The sequence below is a fragment of the Crocuta crocuta genome, unplaced genomic scaffold (genome assembly GCF_008692635.1).
Source record: "Crocuta crocuta isolate KB4526 unplaced genomic scaffold, BGI_CrCroc_1.0 scaffold112, whole genome shotgun sequence".
Classification (NCBI taxonomy): Eukaryota; Metazoa; Chordata; class Mammalia; order Carnivora; family Hyaenidae; genus Crocuta; species Crocuta crocuta.
In genome coordinates this window covers 1,929,149-1,954,478 of record NW_027528818.1, presented here as the reverse complement: position 1 = coordinate 1,954,478, position 25,330 = coordinate 1,929,149, and the positions used below count along the sequence as shown (strand labels likewise).

The 25,330-nt window shown below is 39.9% G+C and overlaps 1 long non-coding RNA gene and 1 pseudogene across 1 annotated transcript; both read right to left on the bottom strand.

The window, feature by feature from the left end:
• Positions 1 to 11,215: 11,215 nt before the first annotated feature.
• Positions 11,216 to 17,018, bottom strand: LOC144224820 (large ribosomal subunit protein eL6 pseudogene; annotated as a pseudogene).
• Positions 17,019 to 22,121: 5,103 nt separating this feature from the next.
• LOC144224798 (uncharacterized) lies at positions 22,122 to 23,297 on the bottom strand. Its single transcript, XR_013333143.1, has 2 exons — positions 23,154 to 23,297; positions 22,122 to 22,486 (listed from the first exon to the last, which is right to left on the bottom strand). It is a non-coding gene; the product is annotated as an uncharacterized LOC144224798 (long non-coding RNA).
• Positions 23,298 to 25,330: the final 2,033 nt, after the last annotated feature.

Sequence of the window (25,330 nt, the reverse complement as noted above, 5' to 3'; positions counted from 1 at the left end):
GCACCCCATCTTAAATTTTTTTCTTAATGTTAAGTTTGAATCTACTAAAATCTGCCTGTTTTTTTTTTTAAATTTTATTTGAGAGAGAAAGAGAGAGAGAGAGGGAGCGAGGGAGGGAGTGTATGCTTGTGCCAGTAGGGGGAAAGGGCAGAGAGAGAGAAAGAAAGAGAGAGTTCCATGCTCAACATGGGGCTTGATGTGGGGATCAATACCATCATCATGGGATCATGACCTGGGCCAAAATCAAGAGTTTGATGCTCAGCTGATTGAGCCACCCAGGTGCCCCCTGCCTGTTCATTTTTAATGTAGACCTATTTTATCACGTGTTCTATTTTTTTTTACCTTGATCATCATTAAGACATATTTATTTTATAAGCTTTTTCAGATTATTCTATTAGTTCTAGTTCTTGAGGAACTAAATTTGTTGTCTATCAAATGTTAATTATCCATCAGTAATTAATGTCTTATTGTAGTTTATATTTTTTATTATGAGCACTCTCTTGCACATGCTGTCTCTTCTCTCTCAGAAATATGTGAGAGTCTCACATCTTGTAAATACCTCTAGAAATTGGTTTCAAATTTTCTTTTACCTGGGGCCTGATGGTTTCATATTTTATATTAACTTCTTACATATTGTATTTATGTAATTTATTTTAAAATATATCTACATTACTTTCTTTTGGGGGGACTCCACACAACTAGGGTAGTGTCGTCCCAAATCCCTAAGGTTTGTTGAGTGCTGTCCTTTGGTTCCTTGTAGGTACTATTGCTTTCTTACTCTTAGACTCAGATGGGTGCCTTTATTTTGAATTCCTAGGAAGCAGAAAAGCTTTCCTAGTCGCCTTTTCATGGTCTAAACAGTTTTTGGTTTTGTGCAGGAGGCTTAACTCCAGCTCTCTACCTTTCTTGGATTTAAGACTCAATCTACTATTCCCTAAAATTTGCTAAAATCCCCAGTAACCAATGTCTTACTCGTATCTATGTCTTATACCCTTCATTATTATATCATGATATTATTATAATTATACCTTTATTATTTTTTCTGGCACCTGGAGATTTTCTTTTATTTCAAGTTTATTTTACTTTCGTGTTTTATTAAAATTTATTTTGCTTTAATTTTTTACAGAATTGAGCAATAAGGTGGTCATAGATATAGATAGAGATATAATATATTAGTGTTATCAAACATACTAATGCATTTAAAAGAGATTTTCTGCAGATCCAGTCCATACATTTTCTCATTCTATTTTAATTGTGATTCTGAGATTATTTGCTGATGTCCAATTTCCCAGAACCTATGAAAATTAATGAACTTAAATTACTAATCGACTCAGTTATCTCCTTAGTTCTTTTAACATTCATTTTAACAACACCAATAATATAATGTCTCAGAAAACAGCACATTCCATAGTTAGCTGTAGCCAATTTCTTCATGCAAGGTCAAAACTTTGTAAAATCTTATTGATTGAGTCAAATTTTGAAAGACAGATGTTCTCACCAGGCAGAGAGGTATTTTGGCATAGGGAGGAGGACAAGTAAAGACACAAACATAAAAGAGCACACAGCAAGATTGGAGAACTACAGGCAGTTCTGTAGACAAAAGCATAAGTTTAAGTATAGAGAGAGATGGAAGCTCTGAGAATTGAAGCCAGAGAGCAAAGATCAAATTCTGGTGGTTCTTTATGCCAGGCTAAGGAATTTGAACTGTGTTCTTATGGGAAATAGTGAACAGAGTTTTTAAGCTGATCAGCTTCATGCTTTAGAAAGATTTGTCTTAAAGGCGATTGTGGGTAATAATCAGAAAAGTAATAAAGCTGGGAGCAGAAAACTAATTAAGAATTCACTGCAGAATAGGAGAAACTGAAATAAATAACGGATGTTAAGAATGAAGAGGAAATAGACAAATACAACAGATTAATGAGGAAGAATTGATCAGCCTCAGCCATGGTTGAATGATGCTTTCCAGCATGACTTGAAATGGAGAAACAGGTTTGAAGACATGATAATGAGTACATGATTGATTTTGAGTCTCCTATGGGACATAAGCAATTGGAGCTACTAGGAAATTTATCTGGTTTATATATATACATTTTGATAGGATTAGAAAGTTCTTTCTTTATTAGGCTGAAATTTCTCTTGTAGTTTTTGATAAGAAGGAAAAAAAGAAGAAATTGGCTTTTATAATGATTTCTTGTGGTGCATTTATTGTTTCATTTATGATGAAATTAATATTTATTTAGAACTTCCTCTGTGTGAACTTTCACTCTGCAGAAGAGATCTAGAAATGCAAAAAAAACCAAAAACAAAACAAAACAAAAAAACCATGGTTTTTGCAGCCTTCTTCCCCTGTGCAGAGCTTACACTCAAATGGTAGTGAGACAATAAAGCAGTGGACAAATGGATAAGCAAATGGATTACAGATTAAGATGAAGAACATAGAGTAAGTAACAGGGAGTTTTTAATAAAGAAAAATGGCCTATGGGATAATTTAGATAATTATAAAAATCAGTCTCTGGAAGCTCTGTTAAAAGTTACACCTGAGAAATGAGAAGAGGCCAAGCAAAATGCGAGGAAGTTCCAGGAAGAGGGAATAGCAAGAACAAATACCTTGGGGGAAGGAAAAATATCAATGGGGCTTAGAAAATATCAGAACTTCAATCACCCTGGGAAATACAGGCTTAAGACAATGATGGAGAAATAAGTAGAAAAAAGATCATATAAGAAAAGATTTATAGATGCCTCCTCATTGTAGAATTGATATTAGAGATACATTTTACAGTCATAAAAGTAAAGTGTCCAAACTTGAAACTTCCTTATTTTCTCTATGCCTGATATATAGTCATATATACGGTATGAAATTTAATCTTGATAATTCAGGTCAAATATTGCCAATTTGGATTTTTCTTAGCTTCTTTTGGGTAAAAGACAGTCACTTTAAGGTTATCCTTTTGCCATTTTCATGCTTTTATCTATGCTAATTATCTAGATTATTGAACTGGTAGAAGTGAGAATGAGAGAATGTGTGTGTGTGTGTGTGTGTGTGTGTGTGTATTAATTGTACCTCCATTTTTGCCTGCTATGGGCTTGGCTCATTTTTTTATCCTGGAGTTCAATCTGGTTTAACAGCCATCCTAACGTTTAAAGCTTTAATGAAGTATTGTTAATGATAACATTATTAAAATAATCTCGAATTGGTTTGTTAGACCTGCCCTTTGTTACCTACAGCCTCCATTTTGGCCTCTTGTAGTAGTGTCCAATACATGTACATGGTGAACAGTTTCCACTTTACATGTGGCAAATTTGAAGATGACCAGTGATAATCGGACTCTATTTTTTTTAACCTTTCCCAGACACAAGAAACTAATATTTTCCTCTCAAGATCAGCATGGGAGGTACATACCAATAAAATGAGACGCATTGGATCGTAAGCCACTTGGTAAGATGAATTGGTTTAGATCGCAATGGTAGTGGAGAAAGTGTGTGGCACTGCTGCCCCCGCTGGTCACATGGTGTAACAGCCAGTTGGGCACTAGCCGCAGCTTGTGACATTCATAAAACCACCTAGCTCAAGGACTTTGGGAACAGAATGAAACTATGAAAAATACATTGGGTATTGTGAAAAATGCTCAGAAAGTAGAAGGTGAGAGTTTTTGCTATGGAACGCATAGCATTGCTTACTGTGGTTTTACTATTTATTGCATGTTGTAATAACATGTAAAAACAAGTTTTTCAAATTATTTTTTGATATGTCAATCAAGAGACAGATACAACATTAGTTATTTAAAAAGGTACTTAATATAAATAATTTTTAACTGGATATAAATTGTTAGCTATGTTACTAAAAGGGTCAAACAAGCAAAAACATCGTAAGAGGACACTGAGATAGTAACTTCAGAAAGTAGTTGCCTTTTCTAAGGCTGAAGGGACAAAGAGAAGGGTTGAAACTATTAAAACTCAGAAACGCTAGAAACGGGGCCCTCACAGAGCTGAAACTCAAATCTCTGAGGAAGAGCCTCTTCTTAGCTAATATTGGCCGAAAAACACACAGTTTATAATGAGAAGCTCAGTCCACAGGGTCACTGATGTCCTCTGATGGTGTGTAGAGAGTCACAAAGTCCTCCTTACAAGCCAGGAGCTGCTTTTTCTCAAAAAGAAGCTACCTACCGAAGATAGCCTGGATTTGCCCCCAAACCCAAAGGTTTGTAATGCGAATCCCCTTCAGTGCATGCCGAAAGTTCCGTACAGCCCCCTTATTTGCCGCAGACACTCCTCAGACATTTCTCAGACACTCTAGATTTTGGAAATGTTGAAATATAAGGCCCGAGTGGAAGAGCAGCTTACAGTTCAGTCTGAACTTACTGTAGCAGCTTCCCTTGCACTACTCAAAGCTGTCAATATTATGAAGTATCTAGTAGATTAGTCAAAATAGCACACTTAAATACAGTATGTATTTATGTGCATATATACTCGAAATTTTGTTAATGTTTTATTTAGTTTTGAGAGAAAGAGAAAGAGACAGAGCATGAGTGGGGGAGGGACAGAGAGAGAGGGAGACACAGAATCCAAAGCAGGTTCCAGTCTCTGAGCTGTCAGCACAGAGCCCGATGCAGAGCTGGAACTCACCAATGGCTAGATCATGACCTGAGCCAAAGTCAGACGCCTAACTGATTGAGCCATCCAGGTGCCCCTATATACTCGAAATTTTTAAAAAATATATCCAACCAAATAGCATGCCTCCTTTTTAGTGGTAGGTGTACAAGGTACAGCAAATTACTTTTCATCTTGAAGAGGGTATCTCAACATGTTTCAGGTTCCTAGACTCCCACAAACTTCACTAAAGTTGAGAGCTACTTAATTTTCTTGGAGTTGTTCTCTCATCATCTGTGTTGCATATGTATTCCTGAGGCATCTAAAGCTTTTTACATCCTTTTAAAACTCTCCTGGGCCATGTGGGATATGCAGTGGAAGAGAAAGATAATCAAGACGCCTGTAGACTACATTACGGTAGAAAGTGACACACTTGATAAAACCCGGAGGCAAGAGTGTGACGGTATGCTGTTGGACATGCCAAGTAACAACAAACAAAAACAAAACCTTCCTCTTGAGGTTCTTGCACATTGGTACGGAGGCAAGTGCATTTCCTAAGCAGCAGCTTCATATCAGCTGTCAGAAACTATATGGATTGCTCCAGTCAAGTCATCAGACCTGGAGCATGACTACAACTCAGCTTACTACCTAATAAAGTCTACAGTAATCCACAGACATTATCTAAGACTTATCTGCATTCTTCCTAAAGAAGATAAGCAAGTTAAATGAGGTTATGATGGATATCACTACACTGTATCTTTCGAGTCTTAGATGGTAGCACTAATCTTTACGTTGTCCCCAGGGTTGTAATATTGTTTTTGATTTACCATCTTGTTAGGGAGGGGAAGTTCAAGGTTCCATTTGATACTTTGTAGATCACAGAGCTAATGTGAGAATTCTTTCAGTTGTCAAGTATATCTTTTCCAACTATAAATCCAGAAACTGGGGAAATAACCACAAAGTGATTTTGTGGACCTACTGGGCCTTGTGCGATTCACACTTGGACTAAGACCTCATTTAGTTACTTGACCATAAATCTTCATTGTGCCTTATGGACCAGAGTAAATTTGGAGTTTTAAGAAATTACCATTATTTCAGGATTGGTAAATATATATATATTTAACATATATATGCTATACGCTATAAATTATCTTCCAAGGAGCCTATAGCTATTTATTGTAATGACTGTAATAGGAAAATACACACACAAACACACACACATACACACGTATATACATGCCATATATGTTAATACTATATACACTATATATATGGTATACTATACACTATATATTTCACCTCTATTACCATAAGATTAAAATCAAGCCACCCATCTCGATGGCAGCATCCCCACTATTATATCTAGCCAACAATCACCAGAAACATTTTCAAGGGTGCAGATGTCCCCTCATCTCAAAGTCTTAGTGAAAGGGTCATCCTATGGACTTTTTCATATAAAAGAATTGACGAGTGAAAGTACAGATTGCAAGTAATGAATCTACTCCAAAATTCTTCTGTCTTAAACATTTGAAATTCCTTTGTCTACATCATGCCAACTTAGCATACGCCAAATGTTGAGTCTAAAGTTTAGTCAATTAGCCAAATAAATATCTAGAGTCATTTCCATATGCACCAGTGTATCACTTATACTTCAATAAGAGAAACAGAACCAGTACAAATGATATGGAATATGAGATTTATTATAGAACCTCGGCCGTATGCAATTGTAGGAGCTGATTAAACAGTTTGTATGTGCTGGATACTTCTGAAACTGGTGCTGGGCCTGAGGCCAATAGGGCAGAATATTGGAAAGAAAAAGTGAACATTAAGGCAAGGGAGAGCAGAAAAACATTAGAATCCAAGAGAATGATCTGGAACCCATGTTGGTTTATGTAGGAGACATAAAAATTACACCCCAAAGATGTCTACATGCTAACACCCAGAACAAGTGACTATGTTACCTTATACACAACAAAAGAGAATTAGGTTTGTAGATAGAATCAATGATGTTAATCTGCTGATATTAAGATAGGGAGATGTAGGGTACCTGAGTGGCTCAGTGGGTTAAGTGTCCAACTTCCACCCAGGTCACGAGTGGGTTAAGTGTCCAACTTCCACTCACAGTTAGTGAGTTCAAGACCAGCATCAAGCTCTGTGCTGACAGCTCAGAGCCTGTTTCAGATTCTGTGTCTTCCTTTCTCTCTGCCTCTCGCTCACACACTCTCTCTCTTTCTGTCTCAAAAGTAAATAAACATTAAAAAAAAAAGGGGGGGGGAGATGTAATGGAAGAAAGGCAGAAGGGATGAGGCACAAGAGCAAATTGACCCACTGTGAGCATGGGGGAGCTAAGCCCAGAGCCAAGGAATGGGTGCAGCCTTTACAGTCTAGGAATGGCTCTCAAAACAACGGGGGCCTTGGTCCTACAACAGACAGGAAATGAACTAAGCCAATAACCTTTCAGGGCAGGGAAATAGATTCTCTTTAGAGCCCTTAGAAAAGAATGCAGTCCAGCCAATACTAGGCCAGATTTCCAACCTATGGAACCTATTATTAAGATAACAAATTTGGGGGCACCTGCCTGGCTCAGGGTTGAACTTCCAACTTCAGCTCAGCTCCTGATCTCGCAGTTCCTTTCAGCCCTGCATGGGGCTCATGGCCATTAGTGCCAAGCCTGTTTCAGATGCTCTGTCCCCCTCTTTCTCTGCCCCTCCCCTACTTGTGTGCTCTCTCTCAAAAGTAAAAACACGAATTAAAAAAGAAGAAAAGATAACAAATCTGTATTGTTTTAAGCCACGAGGTTTGTGGCAATTTGTTAGGATAGCAATACAAAAATAAAACAATCTGTCACCACTTGCAAGTGTCCAACGTTGCTCCTGTGGCCTGCAGAAAAAGATGGCACTCCTTGTTATGGCACTTGGTCCAGAATTCAGAAAAACTGAAGGAGAAAGTGAAGTTAGCGAAGCTGTGGCCGGGCTGCGGCCCCATGCCACAAGGTGACCCCGCAGGTCCATGACCATGTGAGTGAGCTTCGGCGCTCCCCAGGGATCTGCACCGCTTCGTAGCATTAAAAGAACATGACTGCTACTCCACACCCACTTTACAAATCTCAGGTAACATGTGTCATACAGCCCACACTCATCTATTCATGGAAAGGAATTCCGATAACTATAGTGCCAGCTTACCTACATCAATAAGGTATCAATCTGCCAGAAAGAGATAACACATTCAATCGCGAATCATTGGTAAGCAAACCATGTAAATCAAGTTGGCCCAGTTTGGTGTTATACTCTATCCTGGTAGGTTTAACAGCTTGAGGATTTACTCCCACACACATTCATCACATTTCTTTCAATATGAATCTGCCAATTTTCTTGATATATGTTATTTCCTCCTACTTCAAAATCTGTACTATTTTCTCTGGAGCACAATGAAATCTGACATTATATTTGAGTGTAGGCAACAAGGGTATCTGGAAGTATCTTAAGGAGATAGTGCATCTCCTTGTATGACAAATACCTTAGGTGAAGCCATTAGAGGCTTTTCAAACACAGGGAAGGATGCTATTCTCAGACTGGAAGACAAGCCATTTCCACAGACAAAAAGACCTCAGGATGACTCAGGGTCCCAGATTCTCAGCTTCCTCTGAGCCCAACCAAATGTCCTTACTACCAGACTTAGGGCCCCACTCTTGCCCAATCAATGCCTTCACGTTCACATGACATATTTGGAAAAACTGTGAATTCAATTGACATTGTAATTCTGCAACCACACAATTAAACTTGGGGTTTAATTTTCCATCACTATTGGCCATGTAAACTATGAAACATAAGAAAACATAAGAATATTTGGTATTAGAAATAGGGCATTTAGAAAAATTCTATTTTCTTTGTGTTGCTTTGTGAACTTTGAGCCAGAGCTTCAAGTCTGAACTTGTCATTTTCTTTTTATAAATGCTCCTCTGCACTCAGAAGATTCCGTCCCACACCAAAGACCTAGTCATTGTTATAGCCATATGGTCAGGTAAAGCAGTCCTTCCTCTGCCTGAATAATTTATTCAGGAGGAATATTATTACAACTAACCACAGGTAGATTAGTTTGATTAATTGTGATTCACTACATGCAGTGAATTAATCACAATCCACTTCATGCTGGCAAGAGGCTCAACATTCATTCAAGTTCAAAACCACAGCAAAACATTTACCAAATCCCATCATCAAGGGACTGCTTTTACAGTCTACTTCTTATAGCAATTATTGTACCAGTCAGGGTCTAGTCAAGAGATAAACCACACCACTCCTTTGAACAAAAAGAATTTAACATAAGGAATTTGTAACTAAGTATAAGGAGGTCATTGAATGGGTCATTGAATAGATAACAAGAAACCCCTAAGGTAACTTGATAGGCAAAAGGAACAGTTAAATATCAAGGAAATAGCAACTGAAGGAAGCAGCTGGTACCCTTAGGGCTGATGGATGAATCTGGTTCTGCAAAAGCTGGAAAAGCCAGTGGACCTGCAGCTGCAGGATAGCCCTGCTCTAGAGGAGGTGAGGATGCTCCCCACCCCGCCAAGCAGGATGCACACAGAAATCAAAAGTCTACCATTGCAAACCTTCAGCTATGAGAAGAATAAGATCCGAGGATCTCATGTGGAACATGGTGGCTATCATTGTTATTGTGTAATTGGAATTTGCTAAGACAGGAGAACTTAAATGTTCTCACCCAGAAAGGGGGGTGGGAGGGTAAATATGTGAGGTGACAGATGTGTTAATGTATTCAATAGGGGGGATCTTTATACATTGTTATATGTTTGTATATATATATGACATGCACTTTAAATATCTTACTACTTCATATGCCAATTATAGGTCAATAAAGCTGAAATTAAAAGAGAAAAAGAAAAAGGCAGGGCGCCTGGGTGGCTCAGTGGGTTAAACATCCAACTCTTGATTTAAGCTCAGGTAATGATCTCACAGTTCATGGGTTCAAGCCCTGAGTCAGGCTCTGTGCTGACAGTAGGAGCCTACTTGGGATTCTCTCTCTCCCTCTGCACTGCTCACATTCTCTCTCTCTCTCTCTCTCTCTCTCTCTCTCTCTCTCTCTCAGAATAAATAAATATTGGGGCCCCTGGGTGGCTCACTTGGTTAAGCGTCCAACTTCAGCCCAGGTCGTGATCTCACAGTTTGTGAGTTCAAGCCCCGCGTCAGGCCCTGTGCTGACAGCTCAGACCCTGGAGCCTGCTTCGGATTCTGTCTCCCTCTCTCTCTGACCCTCCCCTGCTCATGATCTGTCTCTCTCTTTCTCAAAAATAAACAAAACATTAAAAAAAATTTTTTTAAAGCATGCAAGGATCCCACAGGAAATAAGCACAACACAGCAGTTCCTTCTTCATCCAACAACCTGATGGTTCTTTTCTCACTCCGCTGTTATCAGAGCTGAACAAAGAGACAACTATCAAGACCTGCATTTACAAAATCCAGTTCCAGCACCCCCAGCACAGTCCAGGAGGGTGAATGTGAAGTTAAAAGTAAAACTATGTGAAAACTGGCACAGTTGATAAATGCTTACATTTTTTTTTGCAATAACCCCTTTTAGCACCAATATGCTAATCCATGCTTAATGAGTAATTAAATACAAAGTTCCCATTTCTCAAGAGCGTTGATAAACATGTGAATTGCACAAAATATTTGTGCAGGCTGTATGGAGAGATAAAACTAATCACATAAAAGCTGGAAGAAATAGATATGCTGAAGGTAGCAGCATCTAGTTTAAAAGATAATGATAATTTTTAGAAAAGCATGCCCAAAGATATCAATTTCACATCTGCAGAAAATGGGTTTATTTATCACTCTGAAGCATGACTTCTCATTGAGATCAAATTACTTTCTTTCTGAATTGATTTCATTCCTTTTTTGGAATCCAACTGTTTTCTGTACATGCATGGAAAGGTAAGAAGAGATAGCTGTGATATGTTGGTTTCATTGGCAAAGGAAACTGCCTGTAAACAGTTAAAGGGTGTCATTGTGTAAAAGTTTAATCACATGCTTCATGCAGAAAGTCAGTTATTTCTATTATGGGAGGATTTCTTTCATTAAATTCACATAACACAGTAGAGCTTTGGAAGGTCAGTCTGTTGAAGATGAATCTATTGTATGTTCAGTTAAAAAGTTCAACACTAAATATGCAACTATTTGTTTATATAATATTAAGGTGGATACAAATTTAGCAGAGCCCTGAACATCACGGATAAAGTAATGGTCTCACTAAATTCAGAAACTTACAGAGAAAAATACTCTTGGAATTGGCTCTGGCACACAAATAAGTTATTTCATCCAACAAACTGCCAATAGTCTACCATTTGAAATGGAAACTGTAGATGTCAGAATTTATAAACATTAAGGTACTATAAAAAATCCATGATAAGGCTTATGTTAAGTACCCAAAATGTGTTTTTGCAAGGTCGAAAGTGCATTCTCTCTTGCTGTTCATCCAAAGACTTTAGAAATGTTTCAGCCTTTAAGAGAACTACTTTGTAAATCAACCTACACGTCATATAATGGCATTGAATAGTTTCTTTTTTCTTTCTTTTTTTAATGGATCAGGTTATTTAATTAGGTTCTTTGTAAGAAATTTAGAACACCAATTTGTGAGGGTAAACTCCATCCGTGAGACGAAACCCAGAGAGGAGGTAGCCCTGAAGCTGAGGAACAGCCTTGATTTGGGGGAGAATTGGCGAGTCCACAGCTTTTCTGATCAACCTTGCGCTGCTCTGTAATCTCGTTATTCTCTTTCTCTGTGTCAAAGATCTCACCTTCCTGCTGTCTGGGTTTACACAGCTTCTTCTTCTTTAGCATTAGTGAGATGTTTGGGGATTTTGGCACTGCTCATACCAAGTTTGTTGGAAGTGGCAATGACAAATTTCTGGTGTGTTGTACGCAGAGGAACTCAATTGAGGGACAGAGGTCTGGTCACAAGTAGCAAGCCACTGCTCCGTTGCTTCAGGAAAACCACCCTCTTGCCTCTGTGGCGCCCAGTGAGGATGATCAAAATGGTCCCAGGAGTGGTGCGAGCTCGCGGTTTCCTCACATGCTGACTGAATGTGAGGAATACTGTCGTGGTTTGCCGTGGCTCAACAGCTTCTGAGCACACCTTCAGTAGGATAATACCTAGCATTTTGCAAAGTTTAACCACTCAGCTACCACCATTCTTGTCACCATCAACTGGTTTTGTGACAGTAGCTAGAACCTTCTTCTTTTACTTTGCAACCCTGGATTTAGCTAAATACTTCCTCTTGTACACAGCCTTTCTTGAATACATAGCTGATCCGGAATATCTGCCTCTTCCTCTGATGAGGACAGGGTCTCTGCTGCTGTGGAGCTTTTTAGCGTTGAGGTTACCCTTCTTAACCCTGCCACCACGATCACCCTTCCTGGCTTCAGGTTTCTTCTCCTTAGTATCCGGCTTCTCAGCTTTTTCACCCACCGACTTGCATGATGGGAAAGAGTGGCATTGAATATTTTCTGAAAGAACTCTGCTTTCAAGAAAAATGTTAGGAAATCTATTATCAAAATATCCAATGAATTGAAGCCAGAAAACTAGTTTTTGCAATAGCTGCAAACAAAGGCAAATTTATCCCTACAAAAACAGGGACATGAACAAATTAAATGATGAGGCCTCAAACAGTGTGCAAGATTTAATTTTAAAATTCTGTAAAAGCCTTTGAAATGACTTACAGAAAAAAAAATCTTTTGATCCGGTTTCTTTTTTTTTTGTAATTGGATTATATTATGTACTGAAATGCAATGAAATTGAAAAGACCTATGATTTTGCAGCATCTGTTTTGCAAAACACTAAAAATATAATATACAGAGAATTTATTTTATGAATTTTATAGGGTAGATTTTTACAGCGTAAAGCTTTGTAAGGTATATTTGTAGAAAAGAAAAACTCTAAATTGAGGCAAAAGACAGTGTCTATAAAAATGTTTGAGCTGATACGTTTACATATTTCATGAAAATTAGAATTTAGACTATCTTTCACTGGGAATTTTCCCTGAACTAACTAGGTAATTCAGAACCTCAAATATTTCCTCAATTAAAATATTATATAGTGAAAAAGTGCCATATAGTCTACAGAAAAAAGTAAATATGTGTCCTTTTCAAGGATCTTCATACAAAATGTAACTGAAGATTTTAGGCAATTTTTGAAAAGTTAAAAAGTTAAGACCATATTAAAATAATAATACATCCTGCAGAAAAATATTAGTGAATGAATGTTAGAGAAATATATGTACTGTATATGTCTGTACTAATTTTTTGTTTAGACAATCAATGTAATTTTTATATTTTGCTTTCCTCTACAAGAAAATATGTCATATTACTTTTTAGGAAAAAATTTTATCTTTAAAAATAATTTTTACACAATTTCATACATCAGCCAATATAAATAATAGAGTGAATTAATTGTTCAATGAATAAATATTTCAAATAGAAGATTCTAACCAAATTTAATGTATCCTTTCATTCTCAAAAGTGTCTTGACTTGCTATCTTATTCTGCTCAGGCTACTGTAAGAGAATGTTATATACTGGGTGGCTTACCAACAGATATTATTTTTTCACAGTTCTGGAGGCTAGAAGTCTGAGATAAGACACCAGCATGTTTGGGTTCTGAATCCTGGTGAAAGCTCTCTTAGCTTGCAGATGGTTGCCTTCTGTCTGTGTCCTCCTACCTCATGCCGGGTGGGGGGGTGGGGGGGGAGACCCAGCTCTGTGGTGTCTCTTCTTACCAGATCACTAATTCCATCATGAGGACCCACCCTATGACCTCATCTAAATGTAATTATCTCTCAAAGACCCACACCTTCAAATACCAACACGTTGTGGGTTAGGTTTTCAACATACGAATTTGGGAAGAGACACAATTCAGTCCATATCACTTGGACGACAAATTTTGGGGCCCCATACTTAAGAATCTTATCATCATAGAGGAAGGAATGGTCCCTTGGCATCAGTTTCTAGATGCACAGTCCTGGCTCGTCTTTGGTTGTCAACAGCATCCAAATCCAAATTGACATATTTGCCTTGAATCTCTTTTCCAAGAACAGCTCATTTTTAATCCTCTTCTCCCTGTCTGTGAAAGATTACTACTCTTCTGGGCCTCTCAACCACTCATCCTCTCGGGGATGCAGTCCCTCCTTTCCATTTTTCAGGAAGTATGGGATTCTGTGAGACGGTCCTAGGGCATTTTGCCTGAACGATTCATTCTACCGTCGCTACCGTACTGCTCAGACGCCGTGATGAATGCTGGGTTTCTCTAGGAGGCTTGCAACCTCCTTGGGAAGTTAGCCAATGGCTCCCTGTGGGCTGGGATACCCTCAGAATAATTTGAGGTTTTTATTGTTCCTCCCTACTCCTGGCACTGGCCTGAAGATATGGCACTGGGTTCAGGGATCCATCACTATCCAAAGTCTGGTCACCTCCCTTCTTATTTCTCCTTCCCAGAAAGTTGACTTTATCTCTTTTTGGTGAAAAACCAGCTCTTAAATCATTCCACAGTACTTACATAGACATAGTTTAAAAATTGGCTGTCATATTTTTGGAACCCTCCATCAAATAGCTTCACACTTGCAATCAAATGCCTTGGCTTTGAAGACGACTACGGCTAAAGTGAGTTGCAAAACAACAATAAAAATTCAAATGACTTTTTTGTATACTGTATTTACCCTTGTTCTAAATAATGAAAGCTAGCTAGCAGCTCCACAGGGGAAGACAAGACAGGAATGCTGGAAAGACAAACCTTAGTTATTACCTCACAATGTCCTGCCAAAAATGTTGGAATTTTAAGACTGAACAAAATCCTTATAAATTATTCATCAAGTCCACCCTTTTGTTTTATAGATGTCCTGTGTAAAGTGAGACCCAGAGAGATTAAATGATTTTCTTTTAAGACTGCACAGATTTTGAACCACAGAAGTAGGACTACAATGAACTTGACCTTCACCAAGTACAGGAATTCCTTTCACTGATTTACACTATTTCCATATATACATGGTTTTCTGAATTTCTCTAAAAAAGTGGCATCAAAAATTAGACACGTCAATTCAAATATGTTCAGAAATGTGGTAGAATTCTGACAGTCTGCTGACTTCTGGATGTTACACTTCTCTAAGTGCTAGCTAAGACCCCCTCCTTTTGAGTTTTGATGATATCTCATCTCAGGGGTAGATTGTCATAAGCACCTGCACTGATGCCACAGCAATTCTGTCAAGCCCGTTCTCCTCTTTCTGCATCATGTGTTTAATTTGTGAAATCGCATTCAAAATTCAGGCATCAGAGTGTCATAAATAAAGTTACTTTACGGGGCACCTGGGTGGCTCAGCGAAGCGTTTGACTTCAGCCTCAGGTCACAATCTCTCAGTTCGTGGGTTCAAGCTCCACATTGGGTCTCCACTGACAGTGCAGAGCCTGCTTGGGATTCTCTCTCTGCCTCTCCCCCACTCTCTCTCTCTCTCTCCCCCCGCTCTCTCTCTCTCTCTCTCTCAAAATAAATGAATAAACTTAATAAAAGGATAAAAATAAAAAGGAATAAAGTTGATTTAATAATTTATATTGCTAAGGAAAAGGAAAATGATTTATACTGTAAAAACGAAGCCCTTTCCAATTAGTGCATAATCTAAACCATAACTGCCTATTAAAAACATTTTTCTCACAGAAGTGAAAGCCTTTCCAAAAGTTTTCCATTTTAAGTAGAACTTCTCAGGTACAGATGCATTCTGAACCACATTCTTTCCAGCTTTAGGACCTCAGCATTTTAACCTGTCCTGTGAGATGCTTCACATCTTGGCAAGAACTGAAACCTACCAGAATTTTTAGGGAAAATAATTCTAAAACTGTCTTACTGTATTTGAGCAAGGTTTAACAGCCTTTTAAAGCATACATTTATTTCTGTAGGACACCTAATTGTTCAGGTTTGTCTGGTCACCTAATACAGAATTTCAAGAGGGATTATAGACTCTGAGAGCTATCAATGCATTCTTTCTCTGTTTGTGGTCCATAATGACAATAAGCAAGTAATAACAGTCTCATCTTAAGAAACTGCAGGTCACCCGGCAGCACATGAATCTTCACTGTTCTATATAGGAGAGTTGTCTTATTTACTCCAGATTAATCATGTAGTTTGGTTTTTCTGCTCTCCATACTAATTGAAACTTTCTTGAACAATAAGCTCTTAAAACATATATGCCCACAAAGGAGATTTTCCTCATCTATAAGAGAGAGAAAAAAAATAAATCTAGTTAAGGACATTATTACAATTTTAGAACCTAAGCATAGTTATTTTAAAAACATGTGGAAACACAAACAAGAAATAGAAAATTTAATGCAAATGTAAGATAATTTATATAATTATTTCCTGCAATGCTTCATCTTTTGAAATATGGTAATAGACGGGTGCTTTGCTTTAAAAAAAACAACAATACACTGTGTATAAACCAGAGAGCATGCATAGCAGCTCTGTTTGGAAGATAGCAAAGTACCATGTAAAAGGCCTCTGTGTTTAGCCCACCCACCAACTGGAGGGAGAGCTAAAAAGAAATAGGAGCATCTAATCCATGGAGTTGTTACCACTGTGTCAAACCTGGGATTTTCTTTTCTAAATGGCACTCACCAAGTGGGGTCTTAGAGCAATTATTCAATATCTTTTTTTCAGTTAGGCACTTAATTTGATCATTCAACCCAACATAAATGTCCTTGGGTTTTGTTTTGCCTTGTTCTAACATGTGTTTTGCCCCTGACATAATGGGGCAAACTAGATAGAGAAATGGCATCAGTAATCATCCTTTCCTGTAGCACCCTATTTTCTAACATTCACATCTTTTTTATTTGATCCTAACTACAACCTTCTGTGGAAAAGGGGGCGCATGAGGGGACTTGGGCTCCCGGTATGAATGATGAGAATAAGTTCCTACAGCTTCCTCCTGACACCTTGTGGGTGATGAGCTAGGTTTTCTGACTCTCCGACTCCTGCTTTTTCTGTAAGATGACACTAGGCACATAATGTTTGAATCTGCTATTGCTGCAGTGAAACTGTATGCATGAAATAAAATTATCATGAGAAGTTTATCCATTGGCCTGTGGACATTGGGGTGCTGCTAAGACCTCCAAACTTGATTTCACATCCCTCAGATTTCTGTCTCCCTGCCAGATATCATGGGTGTCCTCAGACCGAACGCATGGAAAACTAAACTCATTGTCTCCCTCCTGGCAACCTGTTGCCTAGCTTTCACCCTGGGACCCTGGCGTGCCAAGTTTGCCCTTACCCCACAGGCACACTGTGCGTGGAGGGCACAGTGCAGCAGACGGTGGAAGGGCCGCATGAAGGGAGGAGGTACTGCCCTAACCTGTGGGCTCTCCTCACCTCCTCTTCTGCCACCATCGCGCGCCCAGTGTTCCCATCTGCTCGGCTCACCTGCGTGGTGTCCCACTCAGTTGACCTCAAATCTCAACCCTTAGATGTGTTCTTTTTCCCATCTAAGTTTCTGCCTGCAGTGTCCTTCCTGGCCCATCTCTTCCTGGTATCAAAGGACTGTTTTCTCCTCAGCAACAAACTCTCCTATAGCCTGGATCCTGGACCTCTCCCTTTGGATGCTCTGGATACCTGATCCAGAATGTTACATGGTTCCCTATTTCCTTGGCTGCCTCCTGAGGTGTGGAGAGAATGAGACTCGCTCTCCCTACTTGCTGTCCATGTTCAGTTAGTAATTGTCTAATTTGGCCATTTCCACTTCAGTTTACTGCAATCATTCTTTCTCATCACCCCAAGTTCACACCGCCGTTTTCCTTTGCCCAGACTCTACCCCTAATGAGTGTATTTAAGTGCAACCTGCCATTTCACTTCATGATATGGAAATGAATGCAGGATTTTCTGTGATTCCCAGCAATTATTTAATCTTTCTTGTTTTCTAAAAAAATATTTATTTTGAGAGTGCACAAGTGTGGGGTGGTGGGGGGAGAGGGCGAGAGAGAAACCCAAGCAGGCTCCGTGCTGTCAGTGCTGAGCCAGATCTGGGGTTCAAACTCACAAGCCATGAGATCATGACCTGAGCAGAAATTGAGAGTTAGACACTTAACTGAATGAGCCACCCAGGTGCCCCTAATTAATCTTTCTCATAGCTAATTATGTACATACTCATTATGTTTAGAGAAAATTGAAAACATTTCCTTAGCCCGCCCACTGAAACTCTTCTTGGTCTATATGGAGTCTTCTTCATATGGACAACTAGAATCCCACCCCACCCCCTTGATCACTTTCACTCCTTCCTTTCCCACCTTGTTACTCCAGAATCCAACCTTCGTCTCATGCCTTATTTTGCCTAAAAAAGCCAGACGACAGACAGCCATTAAAACCAAAGCAAACAAAACTTTATGCCCTGGATCCCTACCCTTTTCTGAATGAGGCTCCTACACATACTTCTCCACTGATTGCATAACCTTGTTAGGCATTATTATGCTGCCTTCTGAACTCCACACTCATCTATCCTACTTCCTCCTCAACATATATCAGTCAGAGTTCAACCGGGAGAAAGAACCAGTAGGGGATACACATTAAGAGATATATTGCAAAGAATTGGCTTAAGCACGACTGTGGGGTCTGGCTAGAGAAGTCTTACAACCACAGGCAGCCTGCCAGGAAGGGCAGGCTGCAACTCTTCTCCCCACGCTGAAGCTGCAGGACAAAGGAGGAATGTCTTCCTCAGGGAGGCCTCAGCTCTGCTCCTGAGGCCTTTCAACTGATTGAGTCAGGCCCACCCAGAAGATCCAGGATAATCTCCTCGAAGTCAATCACTTATGGACTTTACCCACATCTACAAAACATCTTCCGAGCAACACTCAGATTAATGTTTGAATGAATTACTGGTAGCTACAGCTTAGCCAAGGTGATACATCAGAAGACCACCATGAACATCTAATAGAGGCATCTCAAAATTACCACGTTCATAGGAATACCTCTCTTCTCTCCCCTCAGCACTCTCTGCAAACCAGTTAATTTGCAATGGCAACTGCATCCCTTCAGATGTTGAGGCCAAAAGCATAAAATTGAGCTTCTCACGCTCCAAGTAGTAGGTTAAATATGGGGACCCCCACTAGCTCCATGCCCTAATCTCCAGAACATTTTATAGCAAAAGAGACTTTGCAGATGTATCTAAACTAAGGATTTTAAGATGGGAAGATTATCCTGCGTTACCTGGGTGCCCAGTATAATCACAATGGCCCTTACAAGAGGGACACAGGCAAGGGCAGAGGCAGGGGAGGAGATCCAATAATGGAAGCAGGGTTTGGTATGGTGCACTTTTTAAAAAATTATTTATTTTTTAGTTTACATCCAAGTTAGTTAGAATATAGTGCAACAATGATTTCAGGAGTAGATTCCTTAATGCCCCTTACCCATTTAGCCCATCCCCCCTCCCACAACCCCTCCAGCAACCCTCTATTTGTTCTCCATATTTAAGAGTCTCTTATGTTTTGTCCCCCTCTCTGCTTTTATATTATTTTTGCTTCCTTCCCCTTATGTTCATTTGTTTTNCTCCATATTTAAGAGTCTCTTATGTTTTGTCCCCCTCTCTGTTTTTATATTATTTTTTGCTTCCTTTCCCTTATGTTCATTTGTTTTGTATATTAAAGTCCTCATATGAGTGAAGTCATATAATATTTGTCTTTCTCTGACTGACTAATTTTGCTTAGCATAATACCCTCCAGTTCCATCCACATAGTTGCAAATGGCAAGATTTCATTCTTTTTGATTGTCGAGTAATACTCCATTGTATAAATATACCGCGNATGTTCATTTGTTTTGTATATTAAAGTCCTCATATGAGTGAAGTCATATAATATTTGTCTTTCTCTGACTGACTAATTTTGCTTAGCATAATACCCTCCAGTTCCATCCACATAGTTGCAAATGGCAAGATTTCATTCTTTCTGATTGTCGAGTAATACTCCATTATATAAATATACCGCGTCTTCTTTATCCATTTATCCATTGATGGACATTTGGGCTCTTTCCATACTTTGGCTATTGTTGATAGTGCTGCTATAAACATTAGGGTGCATGTCCCCCTACAAAACAGCACACCTGTGTCTCTTGGATAAATACCTAGTAGTGCAATTGCCGGGCCATAGGGTAGTTCTATTTTTAAGTTTTTGAGGGACTTCCACACTGTTTTCCAGAGTGTCTGCACCAGTTTGCATTTGATGTGGTGCACTTTAAAGATGGAGAAAGGGGCCACAAGCCAAGGAATATAGACAGCTTTTAGAAGCTGAAAAAAGCAAGGAACGAATTTTCCCCTCAGCCTCCAGACTGATGCAGTCTTGCCAACACCTTGAGTTCAGCCCGCTGAAACTGATTTCTGACTCCCGACCTCCAGAATTGTAAAATAGTAAGTATATGTTGTTTGAAGCCACTAGGTTTGTGGTGCAATAGAGAACTAGTCAATCCATTTCCAATCTCAGGTGACATCTTGTTGGCTTTATCTTCAATATGTCCAGAATGGAGCCACTTCTCACCACCTCCTCCGCTACCACCTCGCCTTCACCATCTCCACGCTAGAAGATTTCAGTCGTGTGGTATTGTTCTCACCCACTGTTTTCCATTCCCTTGTCCCTACCCACCACCCCAAGTCAGCCACTACTAGTTCATATGGAGGCTTCATGAGAAAGAGAAAAAAAGTGTCCTTCCTTCAGGCATAAACAACCCCAAGGCAGGGTACATAGTGTGGCGGGTAGAACCGAGACTGTGTATCCTCATACAGAATACAAGCTTTGCAACTGTACACAGCAGCCCCCCTACAGCCCTCTCCAACTGCAGGCTGAGAAGCCCCGTTAACAGGCGAGTCAGACCCTGTCACTGTTCTGTTCAGACCCTCACAAGTCTCTCCATTTCACTCAGTCCTTACAAGGGGACTGCAAACCTTCCACATCATCTGGCCAGTTACCTCTCAGGTTCTGTCTCCTGCTACGCACCCTCTCACTCACTGTTCCAGCAAAACCAGCCTTCTTGCTGTCCCTCAAATGCCCCAGACACATTTGCCCTTCAGGGTTGCTGGTCCTTTAGGCTGCAAAGATTTGTCTGCAATAGCCAAATGACTGGTTTCCTCACCTCCTTCAAATATTTCATCAAATGTCCCTCTCTTAGTGACAGCTACCTTGACTGTCCTATTAAAATTTGTAACCCATGCCTCTATCCCTATACTCCCTAACCCATTTAACCTGGCTTGTTTTTCTCTCTAGCACATACTACCTTCTAACATTCTATGTATGATTACTTAATTATTGTATTTACAATAATCCCTGAGAGTGGAGGGATTTTCACCTCATTTGTTCATTCCTGTACCCTCAAATAATACCTTGTGTCTAGTGGGTGCACAAAAATATTTGAATGAATAAATAGAGAGTCCTCTCTGTTCCAGTTTGGGCTCTTCGAGAAGTAGACTCTAAGGCAGCAATCCAGGTACGAGGAGTTTATTTGGAAGGTGAGCCCAGTAAACACTGCTAGGGGTATGGGCAAGTAGGACAGGGAAGGGAAGGCAGCAATGAAAGGTAATGTTATCAAACCCTCCAGTTAAACTGTGGGTAAATGGAGCTTAAGCCCATGGGGGACACCCTAGAAACCAGTGGAGAATATATACTTCTGAAGGGGAGAAGACTTTTCCTATTACCCTCTCATATTCTGTGGCTGGGCCTGAGATTTAAACTCACAGAAGACAGAGTAACAGGAGAAAAGCACACAAATTTAATTTGAGGTTAATATCTTTACATGGCATGAGACCCCTCGTAGAAAAGAAATGGAGATGTACAGAAAACGATGGCTCTGAGAGCTTGTGTACCAGTTTAACAAAGACTGATAGCTTGTAGAGATGTGACAAGACAAAGGACAAAGGGGTTTGGGCCCCTAGGGTAGGTAAACTGTGGGAAAGTGACTGGGAAATACAAGAGGAAACTAATGAAAGATGAAGGTCATTTTCATAAGTTTGTTTGTACAGATTCATCTTGGCATCAACTTCCCATCTCCAGTCATAAGAATGTTCTCCCCTTCTGGTACAAGAGGGCACCTCCTTCACAGTACATTTATGGAAAGAGGAAGTCAGAGAGCACTTCCTGCATCTGCTCTTTCTCAATTGTCTTCAGCTCAAAATAATACATCACAGTGGCACATTTGGGAGGTGGCACATTCAGTTCAGATTTATTCCACTCAGGAGGCAGGAACCTGGGGTCTTTATCCATCAATTCCGGGATGGGCATTAATTACCTGGTACTTCCCTTCTGCCACACACACAGGGCAGAGCTGAGTCCATCATCTGGGGTCTGCACTCAAAGAGATTATTGTCTGTGGCAGAAGTCAGGCCTATCTGCATGGACATAGTAAGGACTGAAGGCACAAGAATGGAGTCTCAATGGCATCTGCAAAGTTTCTCCATCGGGAATGAGAAGATGAACCCCTACCTGCCAAATCAGTAAAGCCACAAACATGACAACTTGATGATCTGATTATAACGTTGTGTTTAATTTGTGTTACATGACCCTTCTTATCTGTCATATGAGGGGAGGGAGCATGATAGGTAAAGGCATCTGGTGGCTGTCCTGTGGGGCTCAAACAGAGAAGGACTTTCTTCGTAGGAACTGAAAGAGAAGGCTGGGTCAGAGTCCAGTAGAAACGTTTACTGGGAACACTGTGAGTCGGTGTTCTGGTTGTTTGCAGTCAGCATTCTGATTTGTCAGTGTCCCTGCTATATGTGCTGTATAATATTTTGAATATCAACCCTTCGGAGAGGCTCACTCATTAAGCCAGATCCAGAATCTCCAAGGGCTGCCAACATAATGAGAAAGTCGTGGAGCAGACACAGGGATCTGGAATGCAATAAGGGGCATCAAAGAAGAAAGAGTTATGAATGGGTTGAGGGGATGAGTGGGTGGGCGGTCTGACTAACTGCCCAAGATGAGGATTGTTCTCTTTGGATGCTTTTGTATATTTCTGCAGCATCATGTGTTGTTAGATCAGGTGGTTTCAGGGGTCTGGCAAAGGATACATAAGTAAGACATCTTATAGACGGGACTTCCTATCATGAGGTCTTTTTGATATTTCAATCCACTAGAGTTAATACATCCAGAATCTACAAAGGGAAAACTTCCCTAGTGGCTGTCGTGCTGCAGACCCCTCCCATGACAGGTCAGCAATGACTTGTAGGTGTTTTTGTTCATCCCGCCAAGAAGCATCCTTTGCCGCATAAAGACATGCCAAATTTTACCAGAACGTCTTCAAGCTTGATGTTAATTTTCCTCTATGCCTGTCTTCAAAAAATTTTTTATGTGCCTGGCTGAAAGCATGGACTAATTGGGATGACTGATAATGTTGACAGTGAATGCTGTACTAATGGAATAGAGAGAGAAGAAATGAAAAAGAAACAAGTGAGTAATGACAAACAGATCATTCGAGTCTCACAATGAGGCCTCTGCTACGATGGTAGGAGTTGGTTAGGAAGCCCAAGGCGGAAATAATGAAGTCCAGGATAAGGACCTGTCACAGGCATTCCTTCCTGCTCCAGATAAGTTAAAACAGCTTCCAATGGTAGAAAACATCACTGTGAGTTCTCATCAAAGTAGAGAAACCACCGTCTCGGGATTAGCGTTCCAAAGGTAGCCTGGCCAGTGTAGCTTCACAACCGGGACCGTGTCTAAAACGGAAAGATGACTTTAGCAGCTGTTCTCAGAAAATGGTTTCAACACTATGCGGTTATAATACAGAAAAGCTAGAGCTTAAAAAGTGAATATATATTCTTTTTAGAATAAAAGGAAATGACTACAAGCCTGGTAATAAATGTGGCAGCTTACTAGAAAGGCAGGTTTAAAGAAGAAGGAAACTCACGTTGGAGCTTAAATTGAAAACAGGTGCCGGGCCTGCTTCATGGAGTCATCGAATGTCAGAACTGGAGGAGACCCAGGGGTAACGCGTCCAATTCCCACATTTGATGTATCAGGAAACCCAGGTCACAAGAAATGAAGTGACTTGCTCAATGCCACACACAGTGTCAGATTTATCTCCCAGTTCAAATGTTAGTCTTCTTTTTCCCAGACATTTTAATGTCTCTGGCACCAAATTCAAAACAAAACCCCTGCTTCTTTTTACAAGATCTACTTTGAGTTTGAATTCTAAATAGTCACACCTATCTGACTGTTTTCTCTACTACCACATCCTCTTAAACTTTATGCTTTACTATATTTTCATCGGAGCTATCATACTTTTCCAGTATCTTAGGTGGTTCAAAACCATGGCTATTTTTATTTTCATCCGTTTGACTCTTTCCTTTCTTCCTATAGGCAAAGCCCCAGGATACATCTACCTGTACCCCACTGTGTCAGTGGTCTCTTATCTGTAGTTTTGATTTTCTGTATCTCTTTCTATTATCAATCTGAAACAGTAGGATGATCATCATGTCATTTTTTTGTTTCCATAAATCTTTAGTATTCTTTTCATACCCAGAAGAGCAAGTAGACTCGCTAATGCTCTCAACTAACAATTTCTATCATCTATCATATCCTACCTTATCCAATTAATAGCTGTCATTAATTATCAGTGTGAGCCTCCAGCACCTCCCACCTGCTGACTATTTCAGAAATAAACTATACACGAGTCCTTCCCACATAAACATACCCATACAATGCATGACCTCCCTCAACACAATGGTTTTCTACTTCTCTCTATCCATCCAAACCCCACCTATTCTTCAAAGCCCAGCAAAAACAAACAAACAAACAAAAAAAAAGAAAGACAAATCTTTATAGTTATTCTGGCTCCTGTGTATTTTCCATTCTTCTGAATCCCTGAATATATATTATATTGTTTTGCTAGTTTCAACTGTTCTTTATGGATATCTCATAAAACACCATCCCACACTTCCACAGCTTATAGTCTAACTGAAGCTTTTTCTCCGTGTCCTTTTGTTTTCGGTCTTTTTAGGTAGGCTTCATGTCCAGCACAGAGCTCAACACAGGGCTTGAACTGACTCTCCTGAGATCAAGACCTGAGCTGAGATCAAGAGTCGGATGCTTAACCTACTGAGCCACCCAGGTGCCCCTTCTGTGTCCTCTTCAATAGCTACTCTACATAAGTCTCAACAAAAACCTACAAATGAATGAATGAATGAATGAATGATGCAGCATAATGCCTAAGATTCTTTATTGTTTTTGTCTTGGGAAATCTTTGTTGTCTACGCATGAAGCAGAAGGGAGGGTGACAGAATCTCTAAAAAATATGCTGTTGAGCTGATGACAATTTGTTCATTTAGTCAGTCAGCCAGCCAATCAATCAGTTGGTCATTCAATCAACAAATATTTGAATATCTTCTATGTGCCAGGCATGTTCTGAGAACAGTAAAGATCCCCCTCCCTTGCTGCCTCTCTTTCTTTCCCTGGACCATGGTTCATAAGGTGATCGTTTTTCACTGATGCAACTTGAAAGGTGGAAACAAACTCTATTTCCATTCCCTGGCTCAGGCTTGGCTTTTTCCCTTTAGCACCCTGGCTCCCTAAGAAGTAAAGTCAAACTGTTTGATTCCCACTGGACCCATTTTACTTCAATTCCAATGGACTGCCCTGGGACTGGGCTAACGTGGAGGCCTGGTGTCTCTGCACTGGCCCTAGGGAATATCTGATGGATTTTTCAGTTGATCATGGATATACTTCCTCAGCTTCCTT